This window comes from Alexandromys fortis, unplaced genomic scaffold (genome assembly GCF_014885135.2).
Source record: "Alexandromys fortis isolate MF-2015 unplaced genomic scaffold, M_Fortis_MF-2015_v1.1 scaffold_2_26212498_36691700, whole genome shotgun sequence".
NCBI classification, from domain to species: Eukaryota; Metazoa; Chordata; class Mammalia; order Rodentia; family Cricetidae; genus Alexandromys; species Alexandromys fortis.
Window position 1 is genome coordinate 4,171,326 of NW_026067931.1, and position 14,752 is coordinate 4,186,077.

Below are 14,752 nucleotides of genomic sequence, written 5' to 3' on the forward strand. Positions count from 1 at the left end.
TCTTGCCATTTAAAATTTCCATTTGCTCTTTTTAGGTGTGTAAACTAAAGTAAAGCACGTATCAGCCGTTGTTGTAACTCTCTAAATCTAGAAAAGTTGGCAGCAGTAACCCCCTTGCTTACCTTCCTTACACTGATGTCTCTGGGACACTACACAGCCTAGCAGACAGGGCAGGCTCAGTAAGAAATGCCTTGAACATTCTCCTTGGAAAGGTTCTCCAGCCTGGCTCCTGTAAGGAAACATTTATTGATGCTATTAAAATGCACAAAGCTTTTAACCAATACATGTTTGGAAGAATGAAGATCAGCAGCAGAAACACTCAGGGCTGTGAGACACCATGCCAGGCTCCAGGCCAGGATCAGAGAGGGTTCCGTCCTTGCCAGCAGGTTGGGCAGGAACTTTCCCATGCAGAGTGTTTGTTTCAAGAGGACAAGATGAGAAACCAAGAAACCAAAGGCACCGTCTGAAAGCCAGGTTAGCAGGAACTGTAGAGTCGGGGTTCTCATGAGAGGGGGGGCTGCAGTTAAAAAAACAGCTCGGCACCACCCTCCTGCATGGGGCCCTTGCATATTGACACACACACACATCCCCAATGGAGTCTTTCAAAAACTGAGCCCTCAAGTGAGACCGGCGGGCCGGAGCGACACTTTTGATGATATCACAAGACTCCCAGAGCGAAGCTTCCTGGCTTCCTCAGCATATGCCAGTGCCCATTTCACAGGGCGGATTTATGATCCTTCTCTCAGCAGAGCCAGCCGAAGTTTTATAATCTTCATTAAAAACCAGCACCACGTGTAATAATACGAAACACTGCCTTACACAGGGGGGCAAGTTATAGGTGCTTAGGGAAACATGGCGGTTTCCTGGCCTTGGCAAGGGGTAAAGTTGCACTAACACAACCTTATTTTACTGCGAATGTAGGTACAGCCTGCGCCCTAATTACTGTCTTTAAATTTTCAACCACCACCAAGACTTCTGCCATCAAACTTAAAGGGCAGCAGCACCCTGACAGCGGCGTTCAGAGGGGCAAGCTAGGGACAGCAGCTGCGACTCAATGGGAGCTAAGGCTAGGATGAAAAGGGGCTCCTTTAGACTAGTCAACAGACAGTGTGTGGGGGTTAGAGGCCCCCTTAAAGGGGTAGGCCTTTGAAGGACCCTCTTGGGTAGGGAGCCTCTCTGTCAAGGCCCACTTCTCGTAAAAGGGGGCCAGCTCAGCTTTCCAGGGGTCCTTAGCTCATCTTGTCCTGCTCCATCACGGAAACTGCATAGTCAGCCCCCGAACTGTTTCTCCCTTTGATGAAGTGCCCATGGCTCTGGCAACCTCCTCACGTGCCACACTGGCCTTCGTCGCTATCGTGACCCCACTAGCCCCACAACCCCTGATTCTCAATGCCGGAGCAAGGCTAGGCGGAGCAAGGCAGTCTTCCGTGAGGGAAAGACAGGATTCTGAGGCCCGCGCGGCCAGCACAAAGCCGGGAGACCGGCGTCCGCGGCGGCGACAGGCGCGCCCCCCTCCCCGAGCCAGCCGGCGAAGCGCGCGCCCGCTCGCCCGCCCGGGCCCGAGCCCCGGGAGCGCCATTCGCGGAGCGGCTTACGCCAGTCACCCGGCGTACGGCGCCCCAGCGGCCGGGGAGGTGCGCTGCCCGGCTCCCGTAAAGTTATTGTGAATGGGGAGCGGGTGACGTCAGCGCCGAATGTCAACAATGTAGCGATTGAGAGTGTGGGCGTTCCGGGAGAGCGCGAGCCGCGCAGCGCAGCCAGCAGCCCCGCCGCCGCCGCCTCAGCAGCAGCCCCGCGGCCGCGCACCGGGCTGCGGTCGCCCCCCGCGCCCCGCTTCACCCGCCGCTCCTCCCTCACGGCCCGCCCCCCTCCGTCGCCCCCGCCGCACGCGTCGCTCCCCTCCCCCTTCCCGGACTCGGGGGGCTGCGAGCGAGCTGCCATGTGATGCGCATCCCCTCCGCCTGCTCTCGGTGACCCCAGGACCGCCCACCACGCCGGCGGCCGGGAGGGGGCTGCGGGCTGGGAAGACGCGGGCAAGACCGGCGCAGGAGGACCAAAGTTCCCGGGAAGGTGAGTGCCCAACGGGCCGCGGGCCACGGCGACGCAGCGGGGCAAGTTTGCGCGGGGAGCGGGCTCGCGGGGCAGGGGGTGGCTTGGGGCCGCGGCGGACAGCGAGTCCGGGGCCGCTCCCCGCCCACGGCCGCCTTATGGCATTTTCTAGGAACGGGAAGGGGGGTGGGAGCCGAGCGGAGGACGCGGCGGCGGGGCGCGCTCTCCCGCCTGCCTGTTTACGGCGGGCGAGGCGGCATTGTATTTTGCTCGCGTCGCCTGGTGTTTTGGAACAGCAGGGGGAGGAGGAGCCCAGGGTAATAAGTCAGTCGCGGGGCGGGAGAGCGGGTGGGGAGAGGAGCGGAGCCCGAGCCGCAGCAGCTGTCAGACCCACGGCCCTGCCTCCGGCCCCAGCCCGCGCTCCGGCCAGCCCGGGTGGCCGGTCTCTGCCCACCGCACCCGCGCGCGCGGCCCTTCCGCGGAGACCGAGGCTCTGCGGCTCCGCGCTCAGCTGTCAGCTGCCGCAGGGTGGCTCGGAGGACCGCGCCGGGCGCTAGAACAAGGCAGCCAGGGGTCCCGGGCGCAGACGTGCCCAGTGGAGCTCATGGCTTCCGAGAGGGACACCTTGCAACCCGTATCTTGCCAAGGTCCAACAACACACACCCACACCTGTATTCTAGTCTCCGACCCCAGGGCTCCACCCAGGAGACCAGTTTAAGGAAGGGACAACTCGGCTGCACCTCCCCACGCCGCGGCCTTCTCTGAGGGTCTCGCGGTTCGCCCAACCGCTGGGTGTTCGGGAGTCTAGCCGCACGGAGAGGGCGGCGGGCGGCGCTCATGGACTACCCCAGGTACCCGCGAGAGGGGACTCGACGGAGCATCTGGGCGACCTCGAGCTGGGCGAGGATTTGCAGGAACTTAGAGGAAACCCGCAGGGTGGCGTGTGTCTGAAGGGTCGCACACCCCTGGCCCCGGGGGTCATGGACACATAGAGTCTCTCTCGCCTGCGTTCTCTTGCATACATGAAAGTTTGGCAACTTGGACGAAGTTCCTGTAATGCTGTGGTACGGGTGGTTTTGTGTGTGACCCAACAAGGTGCTCCTCGCATTCCGCGGGTCCAGCCACTGCTGTTACTGCCTCCGGGAACAAGAGGGACTGGGGCATCCCACCTACGAGACTCAGATGTGACTTGCGGCGGGCTCGTGGGCGGCCAGGCGACGTGTTTCTGGATTTTCACCTTCACTGTCTAGTGTCATAGTCTCTTTGTTAATTTCATCTACTGAGTGTATTTAACTAAAAAGGGTAATTACTTCAGATTAAAAAAAAAAAAAAACAACCAACCCTTCCCTGCCTAGTGGGAACCTTGGCGGAGATGCCTAATGAGATTTTCTCCTTTTTTCTCTTTCTTTTTCTCTTTCTTTTTCTTTCTTTCTTTCTTTCTTCCTTCCTTCCTTTCTTTCTTTCTTTCTTTCTTTCTTTTTCTGTCTTTCTTTTTTGCTTTCATCTGTTTAGAGTAAAATTAGAGATGTTAACTCTGATAACCGTTTCCTCAGATCATTAAAATGTAACACGTAGGAAATTGTCGCGCCGGCAAAGCTCTGGCTGACTGGAAAAGCTAAGCTTGAACCGCTGTTTGCTACTCCTCCAGTAGAGATGGCTATTTCCGCCAGGCAGCGGGCCACTTGCTTAAAACGTGAGTGAGTGAGGTCATCCCATCCTGGGCCTCCAGCCGCTTACCAGTGGACCGCCCTTTTCATTCTTGAAGGTAATACACATAGTGGAGGGAAGAAAGACAGCTTGTTAGAATGAGCCTTGCTAATTCACTGTGTTGCAGGCAAAATGCTCCAATGAAAGATCTGTCAGTGTCTCTATTGTGATTCAGTTTTCCAGGCGCTCAGAATCATCACCAAACTTTGAATGGCTTCTAGTGTTCTGGTCTTAAAAATTATTCCCCTCTTTGGCTCTATTTGCCATTTCTGAACCGCCCCCCCCAGTCATTTCAAATGAAGGCAGGCAGGCAGGTACCAGAAATGAAATATGCAACCACCAAATGAAGTAGTTTGGTTTATATTTACATTGTTGAATTTTAGTAGGCTTTCAGGTTTGCCGTGAGGTAATCTAAACGTTTGAGGAAATTCTTCTGATATCTATCTGTCCATTCTGCAAGTGGGTTGACATTTCAGTTCCTAGAGATGTGTTTTCCTCAGGCGTGCGAGTCCCTAAGCTCTAGCTGGATGAGAAGCACCCCTGTGCTTTTATTTTCTATTCCTAGTGCTTTGTATGGCTGCATCTCAGAGTCTGCCATGGAACGAGAGTGAGGCAGAAAGGGATGGAGGGGATGAGATGTCCCCTAATTTACTCTCTGCGCTACCAGCGCCGGGGAGGATGGCCTGTATTCTCTCTCTATTGAATTATGCCCTTTGACTCAGAATCTCCAGGCAATTCCCTTCCAGTCACTCACCTCTGGCTGCTGTGTGAGGGGCTTAATTATTTGCAAACCGCCTCGAAATCCCAGGATGAAAGGCACCGAATAAAGTGCAAAGTATTGTTATTCAGATATGGAATTTAATGATCCATTACAGTTCATCAGGAAAATGCACTTTGCCGTGATGGGAGGAAATGTTTCCACCTGATAGAGGGTAATAATAAGTGCTTAAAAGTAGGTTCAGATTACAGATGAGACAATTAACTCCAGCCATGTGCTCTTCAATTTTGTTGCAATTCATTTTGTGATCAAAGTGAGTTACAGAGAGCCAGATGGTCAGGTTCATGTTCAAATCTCTCTCAAGCCAGCCCTGCACTTCTGTGCCCACAGTCAGCATAGCCGAAGGGACTTAGTAATTCATTAGTGATTGTGAGCTATTCCGCAGAGCTTGTAATCGAGGCTCCTGTGATGCCAGCAGAAGGACCCGGGCCAATCAGTTTTGTTGGGAGCTGTTTAGTTTTACTTGGATTAGCTCTTGCTTAGCGCCTCTGGTATGGATCCATTCTTCACAAGGGGGAAGGAGACCCTGGATCTCTCAAGCCTTGCTGTGGAGCTACACTGCTCTGGATTTTAAACCTCAGGTTTCAGGGGAGTAGTATCTGGTTCGCTTCAGATACTGGCCGGACTGTTGAATGAATGAGGCAGTGCTTAGGTGAATTAGCACCTTGCAGTTCCTCTGGGAGAGTGTGGGGGTGGATATAGGAGTAGGTTGGTGAGGGCGGGTCAAGAGCAGGGGCAGCCTCAGAGGCAAGGACCAGTGTCTGCACACTGCTCTACCCCCTTGTGCTCAGAGGGCCCTCACGCCTGCTTTAAAACTATGTCTTATGTCTCAGAATCTTGAGTCATAGATAAAAGGACCTCATTCCTTTTTCCACAGTATACCTCAGACGGTGTATATGGTCCAGGTGAGGAGAGGCCAGAGAGGAGCCACATCTTTCTCAGCCCTTGTCTGCTGTTGCCAGGCAGGATGAGTCGAAATGCTGGCTCTGGAATGCCAGGTCCTTTGCCTCTTCCAGATTGTTATGTGGAATCCTCTATCCTAAAGTGTTATTGAGGATGTCTTTAAAAACAGGGGCTGGGTCAGAGAGATAGTGCGGTGGATAAAGGCACTAGGCCGCCAAGTTTGACTAGCCTGAGAACGAGTTTGGAGGAAACCAATTTCAGAAAGTTGTACTCTGTTCATGCCTGCATCTGTGTGTGTGTGGGGGGGGTGTATAGTAAATAAATAAATAAGATCATTTTTAAAGCTCAGACCGTCCTTCAGGTGGCCTATTTTCCACCACCGAGTATACTAAAACATCTTATTAAGACTTTCACCCTTTCCCAATCCCTAAAGTCTGTCCCGTGGTAGGTAATTTGCTCATGTGTACCAAAAGAGTAGTGACAGAGTGATCAGGAAAACAGAAAGGCTTGAGAAAAAATGAAAGTCTAAATCAACTCTGGATCTCATTATGTGATTTTGCCACCTTCCTTTTTTAATGGAAAATTCAATCTGAAATACTGCGTGCACAGTGTTACCCTCCAGGTGGGTAACCCATTGTTTGTGAACTGCTCGGACTCTTCCACTTGTTGCTGAGTGTAGCGGAGTGACTCATTTAATGTCCGGAGACTTCCATATACGTTTGGCATTTGAGAACACGATTCAAACACTGGGTTTGATTTATTAATTGTTCGTGTCATAGTACTTAGTACTATGTACATAGATAGTACTTAGTACATAGGTAGTACTTCTCCTGCTCCTGTCTCAGTGACTCCTAGAACAATCTATGAAGTAAGCATTGTGCCGGCTCTTTCCAATTGGCAAGCTCCAATCGGAACTTTATCTTGAGTGTCTGCCCACGGGCTGCACAGTGAATACAGCCCAACACAAAACTGTAAATTGGCTTCAAACCTTAGGAGCATTTTTTTATTTTAGAATCTCCACCGGGAGGTCCTCACCAGTGAATAGTGTCAATGTTGGGATGTCAGAAGGTGGTTGGACTTGCTTGAGGGTTGTTTTCCCACCTGAAATACAGAGTCCGGCCCCAAGTCAGTGACTAGATTGCACTGTGGTAAGATGTGGGGCTTTAGCACAGAGAGAACGCAACCTCAGTCCTCAGAGACACAGAGCAGTGAGCAGTACAGATGGAAGGTGTTTGTCCACGCATGCTGTTCAGGCACCAAAACCTCTTCTGCGCCTCCCAGTCTGGTTATTGCAGAAGCTGCGGTGACATCAGGGCCTAGCACAGGCACTCAGGGTTCAGGAGTCAGGGCTGATGCCAATCCCTGGAATGTCTGTGAGGGGCTTCTGGCAGAACTGTGGCTGCATTAGAATAAGCACCACCAACCATGGTACTGAGAGAGAAAATTCTGTCTAGCCAGTGACAATACACCACAGTATACTTAATACCTATTAACTCTCTATGGGAATATTTACAAATTGGACACAATGTGGAGTAAACGTTTTGTAAATTCAGTCAGGTTGCTCAAAATAATTAAACTCATTTTCTTTTTTCTGTTTGGTTTGGTCTAAGAAATACTTAACAGAAAAGTTATTTGTCAACATTTTCCTTTGTTTTTTTTTTTTTTAATTCCTCCTTTTTTGTTCATTTCGGATGTCAGTGTGCTTAAAGCTGAAATTTAACCTTACGATTAACATGCTATTCCCTTCAAATAGGGAAATAGCCCCAGATTCTTACTCCATGGCCGTCTCAAGGGCCACTTCATTTCCAAAGAATATGTAAATCGATCCACTTCAAAACTCCAGCAAACTTTCCCTTTGTTTTCCCTGAGCCTCTTCTCTCTCTCTCTCTCTCTCTCTCTCTCTTTTTTCCTTTTCCATCAAAATAATGGATGTCCCCAATCAGAAAGCATTTCACGTCCTCGTTCATTCTAGTCTCTGGAATTACAGCCAAAGCGCCTCTCGGGTCTTCCCCCGTGACTTCATAATCACGCCTTTTTCAGCATACTCCCCTGGTTCCATCTCCTTTGTTCCCAGCCTGATTAGGGATTGTCTCTTGGTGTCAAGATCTGTCATCTTCCTCCCGACTCTTTGTTTTCTTGCTGAGGGACTCTGGACACATGGCCACTGCACAGGGAGCCGCTGCTCGGCCAGCTCCCATGTAGCCCTGCCTCAGCTTACCTCTTCTCCTTTCCCGAGTGTCACCCCACGTTAGCCAGCCCCTCTGCCTCTCATTATTCTTCCCAGACCTTCCTGAGCTGGCAGCTCATACAGGCAGACTTAAATTCATCTCGGGAGGTTTTGACCTGTGCAAGGACCCATCAGTGCGGTCCCACTCTCCTGTCCCTTCTCTCTCCTGTCACTTCAGGCAGATGTTCCACGGTTTTGCTGGGGACGCTGCGGAGTCCTGACTCCAGGAGCAATTCCCACTCGACCAGTATGAGAACCAAATGAACGAGTGAGCATGTGTGCTCGCTCCCTTTCCAAGCGTCCAAGAAGCTGTAGATTATTGGTAGTTTCCATTTCTTCCCCTAACTGCGCTACTTACGGATGCTATCAAGTAGGTCATGCGAACAGAAACTACATTCTTTAGCAACAGATGCCACATGCATTCATCACAGACATACAGTGAGTGTCTCTTGGTGTGGCTAGTGGCCCAGTCCTGGCCCTGGCCCTAGGAAGCGTTCAACGTAGTTGAAAGGCTGTTCTTACGAGCTGGTACAGACAGCTCATTTTAAGTTGTGTACAAGGGAAGTATGCCATCCTCTACAGGATGTCCAGAAGGGCTTTGACTTGGCCAGAAGATCAGGGATGCTCCCCACCCCCAGGTATGAGTTTGAGACAAGGCCATTTTAAAACTTGGAGCTTCTGTTGTTTTCTTCCAGCTTCCTAATCCTATTAATTCACAACTGCCTTTGGCCCTTTGGAATATTGCATAACCCATGATATAACCCCTGGGGCCATTTTTGGCAAATGATAGTTCTTGTCTACAGAGTCCAGAATTGATTTATTTACCTGAGTCTTCAGAACTGGATAAAAACAGAATTGCTAATTGCCCAAAGTACACTCATGCTCATACTTAGATAAAAAAAAAAATACAAGTTGCCGTTGTTACTTTGAGCATTTTAACATTGTTTGACAATACTTGAATGACCAGAAAGCTGCATGGACATTTCCTTCAGTCAGATGTCGGTGCCAGACCTGTGCAAAAATCGTTAGTGAAAATGTGAGTCCAGCTTCTAGTAAGAAGCCCTGACCTCTCCAGGGCAGTGGAGAAGTTGCAGGAGGGGTAATAGGATTTGCAACCAAGAATGTTCTAGACCTTTCTTGGAAGCCCAACTTAATGAGCGTCAACTATGATGCATGCTAAAACTCCTCTGCGTTTTCCTTGTGTGTATGTTGCTTGCATGAACGCAATCATCCTAACAACCCAGAGCAAAGTCACAGACGGCACCAGGCTCCTGAGTGGGAAAGCGGGGACTGGACACCAGATATGTGAAACCGGGGCCACCGTGCTGTGCGCCCACGTTTCCTCCTCTTCATCTGCAGCGAGACCTTCTGAGCTGACCTCAGGAGTGGGCATTTAGGCAACTCTCTCTGGAACATTGGCTGTTTTCTTGATAAGCTTGGAAAGCAGTTTCCCCTGGAACTTGAGTTGAATGTCTATCCCCAGTCACAGTCGTGATTCACTTGCTAATGACTGTGTTCCTTGAGTCTTCGTAAGCATTTAATGATCAGAAGTAAAGTGATAACAGGGGAAAGCAAGAGATAAAGATAGAGAACACGAATCCTGTTTCCCCATCCCAGGTTTATCTCTGTTCCTCACAGCCCAACCTCTTGATAGGTGAAGAATTTGCCACTTGAGGTTTTTGGTGGGGCAAGGAAAATAAAAAAAAAAAAAATGCTGGGAACATTCTACCCTGGAAGAAGAATTGCACTCACAACCAATTCCATTAGCGTTCCTAATTGAGAATGTTAGCTAGCAGCGACCGAGAAAGTAGTAACCTTTGTCCCCATTCCAGGCAGTTTCAGGAAGAGATTATCTTGCCAGATTAGCATGTTGCAACTTTCAACTGGAGGTCTGAATGGGTTTGAAGGACTCTGCTTGGCCAGCAGCCCAGTTACCTGGGGTTTGCGAGGGTCATCGCTCAGAATGCTTACTCAGCCCCACTCTGCCTGGGCTGGACACCAGACTGATGTTTGTGTCAAGAGGCCGTCCTGGGGCCGCTTGAACATGAAGTGCACAGCTGAGGCTGAGTTTGGGAGATGTGTATGAATGTACCGTGCTCATTTCTTTTAGCATTCAGTTCAAAATTTGGAGGTAGCTAAATGCAGAGATGCTTAGTATGTCAGTGTTGGAGGTTTTAAGTGATTAAAAAAATCACGCAGATGAGCGCATAAGATTTCCATGCAAACAATGATGAGCTTAAATTAAAGCTGCTGATTTAGTGTGAGAATTACTTGCATTGATTTGTAGACTGTCTATATGGGTTCAAGATTCCATATTATGCAAATGAATAAACCCCAAAGAGTCAAACTGAAAAAAAAAAAAAGAAAATATCTGTGAAAGATATTATTACCATTCAGTGAGAGGAAAATGTAGACCCATTTCAAATTAACCCCTCCTTCCCTTATGTCCCCTGAGGTGGCTAACATCGGGGACGGCAGCCCTCGTCAGACTTGTACAGGAGCTAGGTAGCCTATCCATCCTCTTACAGTTGACTCCATGTCACACTGGTCTTTTGGCCACCTGGTGTGCTAGACAGTTCCTGCCCTTCTGACCTCAAGGCAATATCAGAAAAGGATTGTACAGATAGAATCTTCTGAGGAGATCTGTAACCAGGCATGCCTAGTGTGTTACTTTCCTGAGATGTCAGCGTTTGAGCCCAGGTGGACAGAGAAGCAAACACCTGGGCTAGGAGCCTGCAGTCCCACAGTGGTGACCTGGGGTAGAGCCTGCAGGTCCCACAGTGATGACCTGGGGTAGAGCCTGCAGGTCCCACAGTGGTGACCTGGGGTAGAGCCTGCAGAGTCCCACAGTGGTGACCTGGGGTAGGAGCCTGCTGTGTTCCACAGTGGTGTCCTGGTGATGGAAGAGCCATGGTGAGCAGGAGAAACAAGCAGGTCAGAAGACAGAAACCTCAGTAGAATGAAGATACAGAGTAGAGATGGTTTCTCCTGATACATTGTCTACGAGCTTCACCTGCAGGGCTCTAGATTCAAACACCTCAACCTGTCACAGGTGTGTCTTCAGGGACACACAACACGGTGGAGGATTTCGGCTTTTTGTAAGTTAGTGGCAAAGGGCCTGTGAAGTTATCCTTGAATTCTTGACTCTTACCGTCTGGGGAGGCGGTGCATTCAATTCCTCTACCTTCCTGTCCCCTCTCTACCCCTAGTTTCATTGATAAAAATGGGCTCAGGAATTTATTTTGGAATTAGTTTGTCTTAATTTTCAACACAGTGTTGCTATCCCGGACATTAAAAGAGGCTGATTGGTTAAGGGAACAATGCCTATTTTAGATATAGTGTAGTCTGGTAAACAGCTCTTGGGGGGGGGAGGGAAGGGGGGGAGTCTGAGTTGCCTTCCACCCCTCCAGCAACCATGCTATGTTGGGTTGGTGGCGCCATCTAGTGCCAGCCTCTGGAACTGTTTTGAGCTTCCATCTTACTCAGCCTTGATGCAGGACTCCCAGGCGGGCCTGGGGTGGTTTTTCTGCCTAAGGGCCCTGTGCAGTGGGGACTGTCCTCTAGTTTCTCTGTTTCTTCTGTTTCTGCCAATAACTATGTCTCCATGCCATTCTTTCCCCAGACTCCACAGCCTTCCGCACCCCTTCTTCTCTTTGTTCTACTCTTGATGGGTCTTCTACCACCTTCTCCACGTCTCTTCCCTCCTTCTCTCTCCTCTCCTCAGCCTCCCCTCCCAGTCCTTGGCTCTTCTCTTCTTCGCTCCCCTTCTTCCCTCATCCTCTTCTCCCTGGGACTCGAACTGTCTGTCAGTAAATGAGTAAATGACACATATCAATAATTTTCTTTCCTTTACATATGTTTTCATATTGATTTTATGCAGAGGTCTCTTGGAAGACCTTGTCCTTCATTCTCTGCTAATCAGACCTTTTCTCAGGGAGTGGGGCATGGGGGGTGGGTGGGGGCTTCATGCATTAGCTGTGGGACTGTTGCTACAGAATTACTTCCTAGTTTTAAGTAGGAATAGAACCTCTCTCACACACTTGTAGCGGGACTTGGCTCTGTGGAAATGTGTTCTGAGTTCTAGGCAGCCAGCTCCTTCACGTGGCTCTTGGGATCCTGTGTTAAATGAGAGCGGCACTGAAGGCATGTAGGTCAAAGTCTGGCATGAGCGTGCCATGTAACGATGGCGGGGGGGGGGCGGGGGCTGGATTCGTTAGTGTGTAAGTTTCAATCCCCCTCATTCAATACCTCAATTCCCATGTATGCTCAGCGCCTCATAGTGTGGGTTTGAATGCTAGTCTCTTCCGAAAAACAGGAACTGTGCTTCGGTTACCAGTTCTTGTGGTCGATATGGCAGCTATTTTGATTTGTCAGAGGGGAGGAAAAGCAGTTAAATCTAGTTAAAATTAAAGCCAGTTAAAATGAACCGGCTCATGAGATTTGAATGCAGCTGTCCCACACATCGAAAACCAGAGTGAGTTGTCTGTTTATTACCCCTCCTGGCTGCTATTGATGCTTCCTTCTTTCTGAGCCATGGTAGCTTATCTGTATTTTTGGTCTAACCTAGGAAAATAATAACTGCGTGGGGGGGGGCGGTAAGAGAACCTTGTGCGCCCCAGTTTTGTTTTGCCCTGGTGTGTGTACCTCTCTGTCAGCAGTTCCCACCAGCAGCCTGCTGACTCATGCACCCAAGGGCTGCAGGGCTCTGCTGGCCTCTGCTCTGCGGTGCTCAGGACCGTTGTGGCCAGAGGAGGGTGGGAGTCGCTGTCTTTGGGTCTGAAGTCCCTGCCAGTTAGTTGGGGTTCCCTCTGCCCAGCACAGCCTTCTGGCAGGCAGGAGATTAGGCAAACACTCGCCTTTGCAGGGACAGCATAGAGAATCACAGCGTTTCTGGAAGGATTTTCACTTTATTGTTTTGGGAATCCTAGCGACCAGAAGGGAGAGAGAGCCGAAGAAAGGGAAAGAGGTAGCCCTGTTATTTCCCTCTTTGCACCCCCAAGGACTTCTTGTAAAGCTTGAATTGGGCTTTCTTGGCATTACTGAGACCTGGCCCACTTCTCCCTCTGTGGGCAGCAGAGAGCAGAAGCAGGAGCGGGGCAGTAAGGGGGTGCGACCAGGAAGCCACCCCTGGGTGACCACAGCCTTTGTTTGTATCTGTTGCTGGTTATTGATGTCAAAACAAAAACCTAACACCTAGCCTCGGGTCAGGAAGATGCTCCCGGACTTTGCTGACTCTGTTTGACTGTTTTGTTTACATCGCTCAGTTTGGGTATGTTCATCGGAAAGTGTGAAATGCTGTTTTTCTGAGGTCGCTACATAAACTTCCTTTTGTGGACAGAAGTCGATCAGATCGTCCCAGACTCCCAAAGGGCGTGATGTAAACGCTGCTGAGTTGGCTCAGGGAAAACTGAGGCTCGGAGCCTTTTTAAAGGTAGCTTGGAGAAACTTTTTGAGGGCTGTTCGACCAGTAATAAAGAAAAAGCCACGGTGACTCTGCCATGCTGTTGATGGACGTTCTTGGTTTCCGCCAATAAGGGTGACTCATCAGTATCAATAGGATTGTGACATCTAATAATAACACAGTGTAAGCCCTTCAAAACATGTGGTTTTAGCCCTGGCTCTCAGTGAAAGGTTGGAAAATGTTAGTTTGAGCTTTTTCCCCTTGACCTCCTTATCGCGCCGGAGTATGAGATTGTGTTTTTGTAGGTGTGATGATGACCCCATTGTTTTTTCATCTTACTGTTTTTAGTTTCGTTATGACTAAGAAACCAGAGTGGATTATTTCATCGCTCAGAAATCTGTGCACTAAGCATCGCCTCCAGGGCTGTGTTTTGAGGGAAATGTGGCTGAAAAGCAAATCCTCCCAGAATGCAGAGAGGAAAAAACTGAACAGACCACAGGCCGGGAGTTGGTTGCCTCCTACACAGTCTATTGTGAACGGCTGTGGGCTTGCTGAGTAGCCTGATTGCCCTGTGAGTCACTGTCAAAGGATTCCAACAAGGGGGTTCACAGAAAATGAGAGTCAGCCATCGTGGAGAGGAAGCAAACTACCTGTTTCCATGGCCGGGGGGGGGGGGGGGGGGGGGGGGGGGGGGGGGGGGGGCTGTCACTGTCTCCAGCACCAGCCTGTTTGTGCCTGGGGGAGGGGACACATTCTCGTCCCTCTTAGTTTGGTTGTTTTTCCTGCAGGCCATTCTGTTAGCCCTGTGTCACAAGGATGTCTCCATTCTGTAGTTAGAACGATGGAATCCTAAACCCAGGGAGAGCGTGCCTGCTCGCTCACTCACATTCCTGCACTGTTTTGCTTTCTAAACATGCACCCTTTTAAAGATCTGCCACCCTTTGTCCTCCCCCTGTGCGCTGCTGGGCAGGCGCTCACACCTTCTCTGCTGGGCCAGGGCAATGAACCCTTTCCGTGGCACTCACAGCAGGTTTAACAAACAAACAAACAAACAGTTGTGTGGACCTGTGGGTGAGGTAGTTGTGAGTCGCCCCGCAAGGGTGCTGGGAACTGTCCTCTAGAGTTCTTGCTCTCCCGCGCTGAGCCATCTCGCCAGCTTCTCACAGTAGGTTGGTTTTTTTTTTTTTTTTTTTTTACTAGATGGAGTTTTGTGTCAGTCTGGCCCCTTTCACGCTTCTTTCTCAATAGCTCCTTTGTCTTACTCTGTCTTGTTGGTATTTTGGAGTTTACTGTGGCGGCTCTCTCTTGCCCTTTGTGTCTTTTATTCTGAGTTGCACTAACAGGGACGCTCAGTGAATGAGAGACTGGATGAATAGACTCCTTGGGCCTCCTGTCTAAACCTTACCTGCTGTTTCTTTCTGCCCACAGAAAAAGTACAGACTCCTCAGCATGACATTTAAAAGCCCTTAAAACCTTTTCCTACTGTGAGACTTTGGTATGTTTTTGTTTTGCTCGGCTTCTCAATTGGGAGTTATATTTTGATTCTGAAGAACTTAAAAATTTATCCTAAAACTACATTTTGAACGAATACATATGGAAGCATTGTGGGCCTACTCTTCTCCCAGGGTTCTGTTAGGCAGAAGGCTCTGTAAATTGCACTCTCTCTGGAGACGGGCTGTGGTTTATC

General features: G+C 50.0%; 1 protein-coding gene across 2 annotated transcripts in view; it reads left to right on the forward strand.

The window, feature by feature from the left end:
- The first annotated feature begins 1,752 nt into the window (after positions 1–1,752).
- The window catches only part of Bach2 (BTB domain and CNC homolog 2), a 336,584-nt gene continuing 323,584 nt past the window's right edge, over positions 1,753–14,752 (forward strand). Inside the window, exon 1 of one of the 2 annotated variants that reach the window (XM_050145478.1) lies at positions 1,753–2,070. The gene's annotated coding sequence lies outside the window, so the exon portion shown is untranslated. The remainder of the gene's footprint in view (positions 2,071–14,752) is intronic. The other variant, XM_050145479.1, reaches the window with a different exon arrangement.